The sequence below is a fragment of the Schistocerca piceifrons genome, chromosome X (assembly GCF_021461385.2).
Source record: "Schistocerca piceifrons isolate TAMUIC-IGC-003096 chromosome X, iqSchPice1.1, whole genome shotgun sequence".
In the NCBI taxonomy this organism is placed as follows: Eukaryota; Metazoa; Arthropoda; class Insecta; order Orthoptera; family Acrididae; genus Schistocerca; species Schistocerca piceifrons.
This window is the reverse complement of record NC_060149.1, coordinates 412901122-412917995: the sequence shown is the minus strand read 5'-3', so window position 1 is coordinate 412917995 and position 16874 is coordinate 412901122.

Below are 16874 nucleotides of genomic sequence, written 5' to 3'. Positions count from 1 at the left end.
GCACTTCACAGAGCGTAATCGCTTTTCATCTGCCCGTGGCGGGATTTCGCACCAGCTCTTTAGCCGAGGACTCCGTTGAATAACCACGTGCGGTGAAAAAAAAATTTAAATGAAAAGCTTTGTGGCTTTGTTGTGCCAGCCAGGTCATTCACTGTGCGCATCGTGTGATCGCTTGTGTTCATTTGTCCTGTCGCACCGTCCATTCAGATATTCGTAAGAACTTCTTCGATTTTTCTATGCATATACCCAAAGGGTTGAGAGATACAAAGCACAAAAGTCTGTAAAATACATGCTTTTCAATAAGCTACACGAAAGCAAGTAGACAGAGACATGACACGAGCATTCTGTTGCATCACTCCGAAGATTTCGGGAAGTTGACATAAAAAACCGACAATCTAACAGTCACCGATGCTAATAAAGCTGTAGCTGGTTTTCAGTCAGAGAGAATCACAAGTATTTTCAGACTGTTCAACGACAAATCTGTGGTCTCCTAGCAACTAATACTGCATATGATTGGGTGCAATTGCAGAACGATTTAATAAATTATTTGCACTCGTTCTGAATAATACCTCTCCTAAGATACTGATGCGAAATAAATACCATAAATAATTTGCAGTGTCCGTGCTACAACCCCTCGCACTCCTTGAGTATTCCGCTCTTCCTTCACCTCCCCCCACCCCACCCCCATTTTGCAAGGTCTAGACAGTGCAATTTCCAGTTTGCAGTGCTCAAGTTATTTATATGCACTTGTTCCCCCTTGCCACCTTCCCCCCTCCTCCTACCCACCCAGACCGCTCCCATCTTTCAAGATTTATGTCCTGTTTAACGTGTCTTTCGGGAATATTGGGTAGCGTGCGGAGATAAAAAAGCGGACTATGTACGTACCGACAGCACACATACAGTAATGTAATATAATAAAATAAATATTAAAATCCTATCTACGAAGGATATTATAAATGAGGTCTCTTGTAGAAGTGTATAAACACTTATTACGTAAAAATCAGTGTTGTTTTCAACTGTTAACAAACTACTCTCAAAGAAATTTGTAATTTTAAGTTAAATGAAAAAAATGTACAAACTGGTTTTCAGATACCGATGTAAGAACCATCAAGTGGCTGGAATTATTTGCATGCCTTACCTTTACCTTACTGTCAGTCAGTTGAACTGTGTACTTCAAATAATACGGACAAGTGGTGTATTAAACTCTCCATGTAAATCCAAACATGCACACAAATGTGCACGGTTACGCAGTTCAACACCTAAGACGCGTCAGTGTAATGCTGTGTGTGTGTGTGGACATCCTAAGTTACAAAGGCTCTTTTTATCTGTATTGTTTTTATTTGTGAGAAACCTGTTTTTATTTTTAACAAACTTGTGTGGAATGTGCTATATACACTCCATTATAATGTCAGCATGGCGAGTTTAATACACTCACACTGGAATAGGACGTATAACAATAAGGTTCTTTGAAATTATGAAAATGTAGAATTTCAATTTCCTCATTTGTAATGGCAAACAATAATAATGATTGTGTATGCACTTAACTATTGAAACTGGTCATCTCGAATAAACAGTACTGAATGTGATCTTTGCTCTTAAGTTTCTTCAGAATTATAGGAATAACCGAAAGCATTAGAGAGAAACTAAATTAAAATACGTTCGTATTCTGTCAGAGCGTTAATGACTGAAGAACAAAAAAGGGTAGGAGGAAAGGAAATGAAGCTTGACAAGTTGAGAGGGTATGTGAAGTTATTTCAGTGATTCCGAAATCGAGTCAAATTTACAAAGAACTTGGCAGTCTGAGCCCACTTAGCAGTATGAAGTTGAAACACCTCTGGCCTAGATGCATTCACTGTCAGGGTTGGGAAGATTCTCATAAAACCGCTGTATCCTCTCCTGGGCTAAGCTGCCCCACAGTTGTTATGGCTGTTCCTTAATATCCTGGATACTGACACTGGGACGGAGTTGACGTCTGAGCTGGACCAACCCATGTTCTATCAGCGACAGATCTCAGATCTTGTTGGCCACGGGAGTACCTCAACCTTACGCAGATACTTCAGAGAGGCACGTCCCATGCGTAGACAAGCATTTTCCTGTCGACAAATGGCACCACTATACTGCCGCACGACAGGAAACACACGAGTGAGGACCCAGGCTGTCCGTGAGATCCCGTCGTGCCGCCAGAGTTGACTTGAAGTCATTCCCGCTGGCCAGGAGTAACACCGCTGTGCCTGTCCAAAACGTTCGAAGAACGCCGACGATGTTCACTCTGGGTAGTGTAGAACCGCGATTCATCATTGAAGACAATGCGACGCGATTCCTCAAGAGTCCATGCTTCTTAGCCACCGTGATCACAGTACAGCGGTTTGAGTGACTGCTGTTATTGTCGTCTGTCAGTGGCCCTGAAAATATGGTTTTCCTACCTTAAGTCATTAGAGGTCTACATTTGTCTTTTTGTACTAGTGTATCTGATGTTCACTAAAATACCGTTTGAGTCATCAAAGGCTATTTTTATTCCTCGGAAACAACTGTTTTATCTCTTTATTGAATGTGTTTGTGTGTGTGTGTGTGTGTGTGTGTGTGTGTGTGTGTGTGTGTGTGTGTGTGTGTGTGCATGTGTGTGAAAGAGAGAAAGAGCGAGGAAGAGAGAGAGAGCGAGAGACATAGGGTGAGAGAGAACGCGTGGGGGAGAGAGAAAACGAATGTAAAATTAGATCACGAATGTAAAGTTAGAGAGATTCGAGCGCGCACGGAGGCTTTCCGACTGTCGTTCTTCCCGCGAACCATACGCGACTGGAACAGGAAAGGGAGGTAATGACAATGGCACGTAAAGTGCCCTCCGCCACACACCGTTGGGTGGCTTGCGGAGTATAGATGTAGATGTAGACCACTCCAAAAGCGGTTCGTTTTTTCTTCTTTTGTGCGTGTGTGTTTAGCCTACTCCTAATGACCATCGTCGGCAAACATGGCAGCGGCCTGCGGAGAAGTCTCATTCTTCCAACGTTTTGGAGAGGCACAACGGTATTATTCCTGGTATCATGGTGTGAGAAGCCATCGTGTATAATTTCAGGTCACGGTTGGTAAGGATTGAAGAAACTCTGACAGCACAACGGTACGTCATGTGACGTCCTGCGTCCTCATGTGTTATCTCTCATTTTTCAGCAGGGCAATGTTCGTTTCCGTGACAAGTACGTGGCTCTTACCGCGATCACAGTACATTGGATTGAGTGGCTGCTATTATTGTCGTCTGTCAGTGGCCCTGAAAATATGGTTTTTCTACCTTAAGTCAGCAGAGATCGTCATTTGTCTTTTTGTACTAGTGTATCTGATGTTCACTAAAATACCGTTTGAGTCATCAAAGGCTATTTTTATTCCTCGGAAACAACTGTTTTATCTCTTTATTGAATGTGTTTGTTTGTGTGTGTGTGTGTGTGTGTGTGTGTGTGTGTGTGTGTGTGTGTGTGTGAGTGTGAAAGAGAGAAAGATAGAGGAAGAGAGAGAGAGAGCGAGAGACATAGGGTGAGAGAGAACGCGTGGGGGAGAGAGAAAACGAAGAGAGAGAGATGTCACCAACGTATCGTGGAATAGTCACATAATTTAGGAATCCTTCTCTTATGATTTTATTGCTTCCAAGGTATATGAATACTAGGTGGGCATAAACTTCATTCAAAATAATGACTTAGTGTGAGATTAAGGCAGCCATCGACATCCGCCTGTGGATTTCAGAAAGATCTGTAGCGAGTGACCTTACCGACAATCAGATCGCTCCCCATAGAATCACGTGAATTTAATTACAAAAAAAGTGGCTCAAATGGCTCTGAGCACTATAGGACTGCCGGCCAAAGTGGCCGCGCGGTTCTGGCGCTGCAGTCTGGAACCGCGAGAATCCTGCCTCGGGCATGGATGTGTGTGATGTCCTTAGGTTAGTTAGGTTTAACTAGTTCTAAGTTCTAGGGGACTAATGACCTCAGCAGTTGAGTCCCATAGTGCTCAGAGCCATTTGAACCAGCCAACTATGGGACTTAACATCTGAGGTCATCAGTCCCCTAGAACTTAGAACTACTTAAACCTAACTAACCTAAGGACATTACACACATCCACGCCCGAGGCAGGATTCAAACCTGCGACCGTAGCGGTCGCGCGGTCCCAGACTGTAGCGCCTAGAACCGCTTGGCCACACCGGCCGGCATTTAATTACAGGTGTTGTGAAATGGATAACCTAATGAATTTAATTTATGAAACAGGGGTAGCCCTAGCATACGTGAACCACGATTGCAGCAACTCACAAGATGATAAAATACAGAATTGCATTAGACTAGGTTGTTTCTGCACCACCAATACTTTCAAATTTATATATGGGCCAACTGTAACAGAAGAATGGGCAAAGCACCTGATAGTTTATAGTATTTAAAGATTTTTACAAAACTTCTTTTGTTTGTAGACGATTAGTACTTATAGGTAAAACAAATTAAAAGCTTTAACTCCAATTATCGCCGAACACAAACAGATACTGATTGTAAGATTTCTGTCAGGAAAATAAAGATAATGATGTGCAGCTGCAAGGAACTCATTACATCACAGGTTTCGCTGCGAAACACTAAACTACACAACACATTACCATGCCTAATACCGTGTAGACCGAGCGAGGTGGCGCAGTGGTTAGCACATTGGACTCGCATTCCGGAGGACGACGGTTCAGTCTCGCGTCCAGCCATCCTGATTTAGGTTTACCGTGATTTCCCTAAATCGCTCCAGGCGAATCCCGGGATGGTTCCTTTGAAAGGGCACGGCCGACTTCCTTCCCCGTCCTTCCCAAATCCGATGAGACCGATGACCTCGCTGTCTGGTCTCTTCCCCCAAACAACCCAACCCAACGGTGTAGGAAAACCGTTGGCCTTCATAGCGGCTTCCAGTCGTCTCGGAATGGGTAAATACAGGTTCTGTATGGATCTGGAGGGAATTTTTGACCATTTTTCCCGCAAAATAGTGGCAAGCTCAGGTAACGATGATGTTGGTGGTTAGCGATCACTCAACCTTCTCTCGAAAGTAGACCACAAAGGCTCAATAACATAAACATGCGGTGACTGTGGTGGGCAGCGGAGATGCGACAATTCAGCCTCGTGCTTAAAAAACCAGTCCTGGACGATGCGAAATGTGTGAACAGGAGTCCTGTCGTCTTGGAACACAGCATCACTTTTGAGGAACAAACATTATACTAAGAGATTGGTCTCTGATCAGCCAAAATACTCTTATAATCCTTGGCAGTAACGCGACTTTGAAGAGTAACCACGGGGCCCATGGAATACCACAATATTGCTGCTCAGATCTTCACCGAAGCCTCCGCCATGTTTCGTTCTTGGGGCTTAAACTCAGCCAAAAGTTGGAAACAGTATGAAACAACACTTATCTGACGTTCTTCCATTACTCCATTGTCCGGGTTTTATGGGTTCGGCGCCACGCTTTCCCGTCACGGGCATTTCTCATCACTGATGTGTGGTTTTGGAATTCCAGCTCGGGCTACAGTTCTCTGTTCCTGGAACTCCCTTCAAGTTATTTTTGTGTTCTCAGTGCTCGAACTTGCGGAATTTAGTTATACATTGACTTTTATAGTTGTCGTCTACTTATTTTCCGTTACAATTCTCTTCAATAGCCGTTTGCCACGATCACTGAACACACACTTTCGTCGGCGCTGTGACTTAGCGGATATTGTTTTCCCACTTCCCCTCTAACAAGCCTAGAACGACATGAAAAAGAAAAAATTAAAATATATTTTTAGGCAGTTATAACGCAGTAAATTGACTGTATCCCGACTTAGACGCGCGCCACACATAAATTGCCTCCTCTGCGTATCACTACGGTGCCCGAAATATACCCATTCGCAAGTAGAATAGGACGCCGTTTCGCTGGTAAGCATTCGCCCGATTTTTTCATAGTAGTTGAAACTCTGCGAGAAGAAGGGTAGACATCTAGCTAGTGTCACAGATTGCTCGCGTTCTTGAGATCCGTTGTGATAGCTAGTTTCCGTCTCACAACAGACTACGTATCAGCTCAGGCAATCCGCCTTACCAGCGCACTGTGAACATTTGTTAATGTCATCCAGCCGTGTTTCGCCAGAAAGGAATATCTCGTTGACTGAAAACAGCTGGAACCAACAGAACAATGTTTCGTAACGTAGGGATTCCTCGAGGTTGGTAACAGAATTACATTCAAGATCAGAGAAAACAGAGCACATTGAACGACTACAGAAAGGACGTTCGTAATCACTGGACATGTACGTTAGTATTTTCTCCAGAAATGACTATCATTTCAGTCCCATCGGTTCAGTAGGTGTCATGTTGCCCAGTAGGAATAGGGGCCGCCTCGGGCCCTGATAACTTGCTCCACGCGTGATGCCATCGTAGCATATAAGGCGTGAATGGCGTCCTGTGGTATAGCCATACATGCTGCATTCGCCTGGTTCCGAAGTTCATCTGTGGTGGTTGGCGTTGGGTCACAGAGCTGCACTCGTTCTTTCACTATATCTCACATATTTTCGATTGGCTACAAGTCTGGTAATCTGGCGAGCCAGGACAAAAGGCTGACATCGTGTGACACCAAGAAGGTACGTGTTTGTGCAGCAACATGTGGTCGTGCATTGTCTTGCTGATAAATAGCGTCTGGGGTTTTATGCAGAAATGGTATGGCTATGGGTCGCACGACGTCATTCACGTAAGACACACTGGTCACAGAGTCTTGTACATGTACCCAATACCACCCCACACCATAAAGGCTATAGTTGGCGCTGTATGTCGTGCAAATGTAGCCACTGTGATGCTGCCCCCCCCCCCCCCCCCCTGTCTGCGGCGAACCAAAATGCGGCCATCATTTTCGAATAAACATAACCTGGATTCGTCCAAAAACACTATATTATGCCATCCTGGCTCCAGTGACGTCGTGCCATACACCATTGCAGTCTAGAACGTTACTACCGCTGCATGCACTTGCGTATTCACCACTCTCCGTCACATCTGTCGTGATAAAACTGACTGAGGCACGTGCTAAAGCTAAGTCACTTTTCCTGCTGATTAGCAAGTAACTGCCTAACATAGAAGGTGCAGAATGTCATAGTAAATTTTGGATTTATTTTATTCCTTTACCTATGATTTAAATATAATTCGTTAATTCATACTGCAGATTGAATTTATCAAGTAAATATTTAATCTGAGTCACTATCGCTATGTGTTAGCTTTAATAACGTAATGGAACCGCCAATCCACCATGTGATTTTAAGTGTTGCTATTTTGCTTCAGCTGTTTGCAGCGTGTAGCCTGAGGTATCAGTTACTGCATTCGAGGATATTTACATAAATTTGCGTACAAGATATTTTTAATCATTTTTCCCCTCGAAGAGACTGACTAACCAACGTAATGAAATGATTTTACAAATATTTTTCGAGGTATTTCAGTTGCCACTGATCTTATAATAAGTTACGAAGAAAAGTGCGTAAGTCAGCTTGTGATATTGATGAAACTGGACAGATTTACAATCCGGTTATTGAATTATACCTAAATCGTAAAATATGTAGACTACAATTATGTTGGATGAAATAGGACTCAGATTGATGACGCATTTTTTTTCTACGTTCGTAACTTCTTTTTGGCGGTACAGCTGTGAGACAATCCACATGATTTGAAAAAATGTCGCACACTCAACAGAGTATTTGATTCAATGTTTCTAACAGAAACTCTCACGCATTGAGCACAACCGTTTGTAATTTCGGTTGTCCTTGGGCCTAGGACTCTAGATCAAAGAAGCTTTGAAATTTCTTTAGTAAATAATTTTAAACAGTTATGTTTATGTGCCAGTGCGGAGGATTACAGGGTGTGCTTTTAAACCAATACGCAAAGACTAATAAGCTTGCCTTCAGTAAGACTTTTGCCTACATGATGTGTTGTGACAGTTATGGTTGTAAGCTGATTGGTATTTTCAAGGCTATTCTTGTCACATTTGACATATGTATGTGCAGGAACGTGCTTGTCCCAACATAACACGAAACAAGTTTTTTAAATGTGACACACACACATCACCAGCATCACACATTTGAAAATTGTCTAAGGCCGAAACTGGCTAGTAATGTTATTCATGTGCATGGAGCATGAAAGGAATAAAACTGACAGCCTTCTTTGGTTTAAATGGCTCCGTTATTTTAGATGATTAGTCTGGAGTTTTCGAGGTATAAGGAATAACCTGCATGATTCAAGTAAACCACATTTCCCACACAAGCTGGAGAATGTAACGAACTAACCCCCCTTTGCACAACATTGACTAAACGCTAGCAACACGATCATAATAAAGTTAAAATTCTGCACTGAAAACGCAGACGACAGGTTTCGCAGTTAAAATAAAAGGTAAAAAATTAAAATCAAATACCAGAAAGATGTCACCGAATGAGTCTTCATGACCAAACCCAGTTTAGTTACTTACCTGTCTTGGCCCCATTAAGATCCCAAGACACAGAAAAATTTCGTCTACAACTCCAGAATTTCCTTTGATAACGGTTTCTTCAACTATTGCATTCACAATGAGGACAATATAGACAATCGAGTTTTATGTCTAATTTAGTTGCTAATCTCACACCTCTATACTCATTATAGCGCTGTATTAAAATCTATGGTTTTCAGAGTATTTTGCTGGATTAGAAAGTAATAACTCGAAACCTAGCAAGTACGAAAGAAAAATTCCGTAGAATATAACCTGTAGAAATGAAAATTTCTCGAATTTCTCACAGATACGTAGACTTAAATGAGTACTTCAAAAATTTTGGTACACCTATATTCTTATAAAAACATAAACGAATCTTCAACCTGAAGGTTTGTTGCTAAACAACAGTGTTTTGCTAGGCATAGTTTTATTTGAGAACATATGCCCTTGATTTCCTTCAAACTTCACGGTAATTTATTAAGCCAGTTATCAGGTGGGTTGTAGTTTAACAATGGCTGCGAACCATGTCATATGAAAACTGAAATTTTGAGCTTCAAAAAATATTATACAAGTGTATATAAATATTAGAAAAGGTCTTACACTACAGTTGAATTTTAAATTGAACTTTACTCATAGATCAAATAAAATTTGGCATCAGCGCTACAATTAACAATTTTTATGGACTTATATATCTGATTCTGTCTTTTCCATTTTCAGCGGCATTTGTAAATGCCCTCCATTAATTCATTCATATCTCAACGGCAGCAATTGGAAACAAAGCATCAATTTATGCTGTAGATACAGAAAATGAGACCCTTCATTCATTCATTCATGGGGCACTAGGAAAGTTTGGTTCGTAACTCACTTGTACTGTCAACAGAGTACTACTGCTCAAGGGATGGAAGTAACATCTGGTTGAAGTAACAGAGAAGACAGACATGCACAGACAAGAAAAGTACAAATGGACGCAGACTACTTTATCTCTTTGAGTTCGAACAGCATGAAAACAAAAGTAATTTTAAAATTTTTCGCAAAAGTAACTTTTATTATCATAGGGTAATCAACGAACACAAGAAGAAATTGGCAAAAAGTAAACCCTCAATTATTTTAAGGAGGTGGTTTCACTTTGGAACATATTGTTAATTTCACAAAATTAACTTTTATTATCATAGCAAGCAACGAATACAAGAAGAAATTGGGCAAAAAGTAAACAGTCAATTGTTTGAAGATGACGACTTCACTTTGGAAGCACGAGGACATACAGTTTTAACCATCCTTCATTTCATGTGATATATTTGAAAACAAATTCACATTTTTCCAGTGGTTAGCACACTGGACTCGCATTCGGGAGGACGACGGTTCAATCCCGTCTCCGGCCATCCTGATTTAGGTTTTCCGTGATTTCCCTAAATCGCTTCAGGCAAATGCCGGGATGGTTCCTTTGAAAGGGCACGGCCGATTTCCTTCCCCATCCTTCCCCAACACGAGCTTGCGCTCCGTCTCTAATGACCTCGTTGTCGACGGGACGTTAAACACTAATATCCTCCTCCTCCTCCTCACATTTTTCCTTGACACACTCTCAGACCTCGAAATTTGCATTAACACATAATACCTAACAGAAATTATAGCCCTAAATAACAAGCAAAAATAGTCCCAATATTTGATAAATTTTGTATCAAAACTAATAGATACTGCCCCGGCAGTTTAATTTCGAAACCACTCATAAACACAGTAGTGCAAGGTCAAATTTACGTCGCAATGACTTTAAATATCGTTACTTTGACTGTAAAACATCTCCTCAACATGGTACTACTAAAAAATTACATGTCACTTTTTCCTACAACCACGTAGGACAATAGCCGCTCCGATTGTTGTTTTGAAAGTTATAAGCATCGGCTACAATGCACTAATTTCGTAGAAGTTCAAAAATGGTTCAAATGGCTCTGAGCACTATGGGACTCAACTGCTGAGGTCATTAGTCCCCTAGAACTTAGAACTAGTTAAACCTAACTAACCTAAGGACATCACAAACATCCATGCCCGAGGCAGGATTCGAACCTGCGACCGTAGCGGTCTTGCGGTTCCAGACTGCAGCGCCTTTAACCGCACGGCCACTTCGGCCGGCTTCGTAGAAGTACATCGGTGTACCACTAGATACCTCTGCCTTACAACAGCACCAGTGCTTTTATGCTAAAGGCACTGGCACTTAAAAAAAATTAATAAAATTTCTCGAAGGGTTAATCACTGGGTTAATATAACAGAAACGTAGCAAGTTCTTAACCATCAGGTACTTGAAGAAAGATTTTAATGTATCGATAAAGCCTGCTTGTAAAATTCCCTAGAGCCGTTTCACGGGCGTGATCATCTGTCATTTTTTAGCTGTTTACGCATCACTCCATAACAAACTACGAAGCAAAATTAAGAGTAATGAGAACTCGATTAGTCATTACTGCCACCCTCCATCTGTGAACGCAACAAGGGAAACCTTTATTATATGGTACTATAATGAGTATTCTCTGTCGTGTACTTTATAGTGACTTCCAAAACCGAGCGAGGTGGCGCAGTGGTTAGCACACTGGACTCGCATTCGGGAGGACGACGGTTCAATCCCGTCTCCGGCCATCCTGATTTAGGTTTTCCGTGATTTCCCTAAATCGCTACAGGCAAATGCCGGGATGGTTCCTTTGAAAGGGCACGGCCGATTTCCTTCCCCATCCTTCCCTCACCCGAGCTTGCGCTCCGTCTCTAATGACCTCGTTGTCGACGGGACGTTAAACACTAAGCTCCTCCTCCTCCTCCTGACTTCCAAAGGTTAGATGTAGGCATTCTTATTGTGATATTCTACCTGTGTGAGAAATGAGACTCGACTGAACTTTTTCCACACTCAATGTTCTTTGTACAGTCTATCTAAATGTGAAATATTTAATTTCGCTCTGTACTGAAAAGGGATAAGGTAATATGGAGTGAAAGATGAAATGTCTTCCTGGCTCACTTTGGACTCAGTCCGGAAAGGTTATCAAAATTCCAGGTGTCGACAGAAGAGACGGCACATAACCTGGGAATCTTGGCTGCGCGGATTGGCTGGCAGCGTGTGAGTCACCAGACCTGGACCTACATTTCCTTGTGGGTTTCGATTTAAAAGCGTGGATAATGCATGCGCCGGCGGTGCGGCCGCTGCTAGCTCGGAGCTCCGGGCCCGGCGCGCTGCCTCTATCGACCGCCGGCCACACCCAGCACCGTGACGTCACGCGCGTGCGTACCGGCCGGCCGGGCTGCAGCGGCGCTTTGTAACTGTTGATTAGGGAGGTTTGGCCAGCGTAATGTCGACGGCGCGCACATGCCTGCCGTGTGCTCGCCCCACTTAATCCAAACCCTGTCGTCCGCCTGGCGCCCTATGGTCCTGCCTGAACTGCCTGAAGAAACGTCAAGTTGTCAGCAACCTATAACCATATCTAAACCCTCTTTCTGTCTGCAATGTAAGTTGTGATTACCCGGGTTCCCGGGTTCGATTCCCGGCGGGGTCAGGGATTTTCTCTGCCTCGTGATGGCTGGGTGTTGTGTGATGTCCTTAGATTAGTTAGGTTTAAGTAGTTCTAAGTTCCAGGGGACTGATGACCATAGATGTTAAGTCCCATAGTGCTCAGAGCCCCCCCCCCCCCTTTAAGTTGTGATTAACTAGTAGCTTGGAATAAACTCAGCATTTTAGGCTTATCCTGACTGGTTAGCAACCAAAGGCTGTCCTTGTCAATATATGAATAGTATCTTGACTATTAGGCCTGTTGCTAGCACATAAGCCTCGACCAAAAGCATCATAAACAAAATACTATTCCTTTGAACTGTGACTGTGGATATAGAATGACCAAATCCAAAATTCTTATCACAATAGTCTGTTGCGCATAAACAGGGTGGTCAGAAAATGTGTGAAATGCTTGTACGGATGTTACAGGGCAGGTTGTACTGAGACATAAATGTTAAGAAAGAAATTCGATACGTTGCTCCGTTTCCGAGTTATTTAGCATAGAATTTAGCCAATCGGGGCGTCGCGCGCTCGCATTCAAGCGCCCTGCCAGGGGCTGTGTTGCCCAACGAGTGCTTTCTCTCGTTAGCTGAAACTTGAATTTACGCTCGCGACGATCTGATTGGCTAACTTCAATGCTAAATAACTCGGAACCGGCGCAACGTATCGAATTTCTTTCTTAACATTTATGTCTCAGTACAACCTGCCCTGTAACATCCCTACAAGCATTTCACACATTTTCTGACCGCCCTGTATATCTATAATTTCTCTGAGAACACGAGGAGGGTAAATTCATCAATAATATGAAGAAATATTGCATAAAACATAAAATTAATTTGTATTGAGCTATTAATGGCAACTATTACCAGGCAACTACGAAACTCAACCAGTGTGGTACGCAGCGCAGAAATTGCAAAGTGCCTTTCTCTCATGTCAATGGACAAGGACTCATTAATGTAGTTCATATTTTAAGGAACTCAGTGCCAATAGTGCCACTGATAAGCCACTCCTTCTATCAGTACAATTATATAATATGTTCACGTACAAAACTAATATTTTCTGTAAATACGTAAATCTACAGATGCCAAAAATCATAAAATAATTTGTAAGTAATCACAACCACATAGCGTCAAAATAAAAATTTTTATATTTCTTATATACACATGTTATAATACTGCACTTGAGATATTAATTAGTTAAATATTTTCTTAAATTCACATTAAGTGACATCGTTAGTAGTACACACAGCAGTTATCCATGATAACTTTACAATCTTTGAGGGATGATAGAAAACCTCAAATACATCAATAATCCAGGGAACGAAATTTGGTGCAGAAATGATTGAGTCAAAAGTTATACGAGTCTTCTTTTCGCTACCGCCTGTATCCCGCAAGGTGAGCAGGATCGGCAGGGTTAACTACGGATTTGGCATGGTTAATTGGAAGGGGTGGCCGGATATCCTTCCTGCCGCTACTCCATACCCCCCGGGACGGAATAAGTGTACCCCCCAGTCAAAAGTTATACGATGCGAAACCTAATTGTGGAATATCTCCACTATTGGAATACAATGATCTACAGATTATTGTTTTAAGATGCAATAAACGACATATAGACGAACACAACCGACATATAGACGTTCACCACGACAGGTGGGGACAGGAAAATCCACTGATAGACTGCAGGGAGCACGATGTGTACATTTATATCGTCAGTAATAATGGAAGCTCTGCACGACTGCAGTCTGTCTTTGCACTTTCAAGCCTATAATCAATTAGCCCTTATGAAATAGTGGTGTTTTCGGGTATAGAATTATCAAACATGACTTTTATATAAAGACAATCATTGAAACTATAAGGAAGGTGATAGGTTATAGCGAGCTACGTACATACGTAGGAAACGTCCGACGCACACCATGTTTCCAACACTGACCCAAAAGTTGGGGCAGCCTAGGCAATCGGTATCACAATACAGCGACCAAAAATCACGAACTGTACGGATTCCCGTCTCAGAAGAAGCAGTGCTTACTAGGATACGAAGCTTTCAGTTAGTCGAACATAAAATAATTCTTGCGCACAGTATTTTGTGGAGTGTAACATGAAACAGCAGTTAAACTCTATCGTTCACAGATATTGATAACTATAACTCTTGCTGACTTTGGACCTTGCATCGTGTTGAACCAGTGGGCACTGCACTGCAGTTTGACTAATCCTCATCTTCCTGTTAAGTACGGTTCTCGGATGCAACTAGTTTCACTTCAGACGGAAAGATCAGTAGTCGCAATAGACGTGTCTGAGCAGCTGAGAATCTTCAAGCTACAGTTGTGAAGAGTCATCAACGCAGATCTGTAGTAAACTTGTGGGCGGACATAGTCAGTGATCCGTATCTGCCGTGAATGTAGCACTTCTTTATTACAAAATTGTGTCTACATATTGTCATTGTCGACAGACAAACAATAACGTCAAAATTTTCTGATTGTATTAATGACTTTGATGTTAAGTCTTATGTGCAACTAAATAATTACAATTTTTGTTTTGCAGTACACGTTTTGCCGCAATAAGTTGATGCATTTTGAGTGACTCGGAACACAGATATTTTCATATATATGCAACACTTTTTACTTACATCTTTCCCACCTTACTTACTAGTGATAAGCAGTTCAGGCCCTGGAAATTTCTTCCTGTGTTTATGTCGTACTACTGTAACATAATGGGTGTTTCACTGAAAATGCCGGCTGCTGCTGCGGTCGCAGGTTCGAATCCTACCTCGGGCATGGATGTGTGTGATGTCCTTAGATTTGTTAGGTTTGAGTAGTTCTAACAAGGAGACGGCACGAGCGTGGGGTCGGGGATTTGTCCGAAATTTTGTGTGGTGACAGAGGACCCCTAACACCTCACGTGGTTAAAATATTGGGACGCACTACCCGGAAAATCCCGGGAAAAATCGATCCAAAGTTTCTTAGGTGCCTTATGAGTATAAAATGTAAGTCAACTGCAGAGCCGCCGTCTGGCCTTGATGTTTTCAGCCGGCACGGTAGCTCAGCGTGTTCGTTCAGAGGGTTATCAGCCCTCTGTAATAAAAAAACTGAGCTAATCGATCAACAACGAACTAAACGGATGTCTTACGACGTCCGCCCCGAGCAGATGCAACGAACAAAAGCGAACAAAATGAGAAAGGTTTCCTGTTTGAACCAATGAACATTTCTGAACAATTGAACGGAACACATCAATTTCGAGAAGACGTGACTCAACACATAACCAGCGGGGCGCAGGAGGCCTCTGATCAATTACACAACAAAACAAAACAAAAAATAAATAAATTAATTAATTAAATAAATAAAAACAATACAAATAATATTCAGAAAACGGAAGATTTTGTTTTGTTTGTAAGGATAGCCCTAACCTTGATTTCCCATGTTTCCCCTGGTATATAGGTAGCTCTCTGGAGTAGGTTTTGTCAGGGGCCAACGCCTGAGGTGGACCACATTTTTTTGTTATAGGATGAAAAGTGGCGGTGGCACTTAGTTTCTTTTTTAGTTCCATTTTATTAAGGGCCTTTCTAAAAATTAAAGAAAGAAAAGAGAAAAGAAAAAAAAAGAAAAATACGGTAGAGCACCTGCAAAAAAAAAAAAAAAAAAAAAAAAAAAAAAAAAAGGTGTTTAGGACTCGGACTCTTACGCCAGAGGTCTCGGGTTCTATTCCTCCTGTGGCCCTTTTTTTTCTTCTGTTTCATTTTCTTTTGTTAGTTCATCAATTATTCAGAAAGTTTCCCAAACCTACATTATCTTTAACAAATCAGTTACATTATTAAATAAAAATAATTTTCTTTTTATCCAACAATACAATTCATGGCGTTGGGTTTTCCATTTTTCATTGTAAAGTATATAAGGAGAATCATTGGGTTTTTTATCAGAATAACAAATTCGATTAGGAAACATTCAATTATTATACATATAATAATTATAAACAAGAACCGCAGTGGTAATTATCGTAAAAACAAACAAAGTAATAATTTTTGCGACATCTTGCGCAACATATAAAAGCGGATTTTTTACAATCACAGGGCGTTTGCAATAAATCTGTACAAAAATATGCCCCATTAACATTTACGAAAATGTTTTGAGTTTCTGATAATTGTGAGCCAAACCAGGCATACTGAATCATGTCTCGGAATATTGGTGACGATAACTGATGGTGAATTATAGAATGAATTTTTATACAGTCTTCCTGGGAATTAATTTCACGATTCTCCTGTAACAATGCGCTGCAATTTTGCAAGCAACAGAAGGAAAAAAAAAGTACCAGAGGAGGAATCGAACCCCGAGACCTCTGGCGTAAGGGTCCGACTGGCCGGCCGCGGTGGTCTAGCGGTTCTAGGCGCGCAGTCCGGAACCGCGCGACTGCTACGGTCGCAGGTTCGAATCCTGCCTCGGGCATGGATGTGTGTGATGTCCTTAGGTTAGTTAGGTTTAAGTAGTTCTAAGTTCTAGGGGACTGATGACCTCAGATGTTAAGTCCCATAGTGCTCAGAGCCATTTTTCAAGGGGCCGACTGCTAAACGTGTAGGCCAGACGGCGGCTCGGCAGTGGACTAACATTTTATACTCATAAGGCACCTAAGAAACTTTGGATCGGTTTTTCTCGGGATTTTCCTAGTAGTGCGTCCTAATATTTTAACCATGTGAGGTGTTAGGGGTCCTCTTTCACCACACAAAATTTCGGACAAATCCCGGACCCCAGGGTCGTGCCGTCTCGTTGTAAGTCTAGGGGACTGATGACCTCAGATGTTAAGTCCCATAGGGCTTAGAGCCATTTGAACCATTTGAATTCAGTGAAAATGTAGAAAATTCAAACCGGATATAGTGGATGTCCCGCTAAACATTTTGACGTAAGGAACTTCGA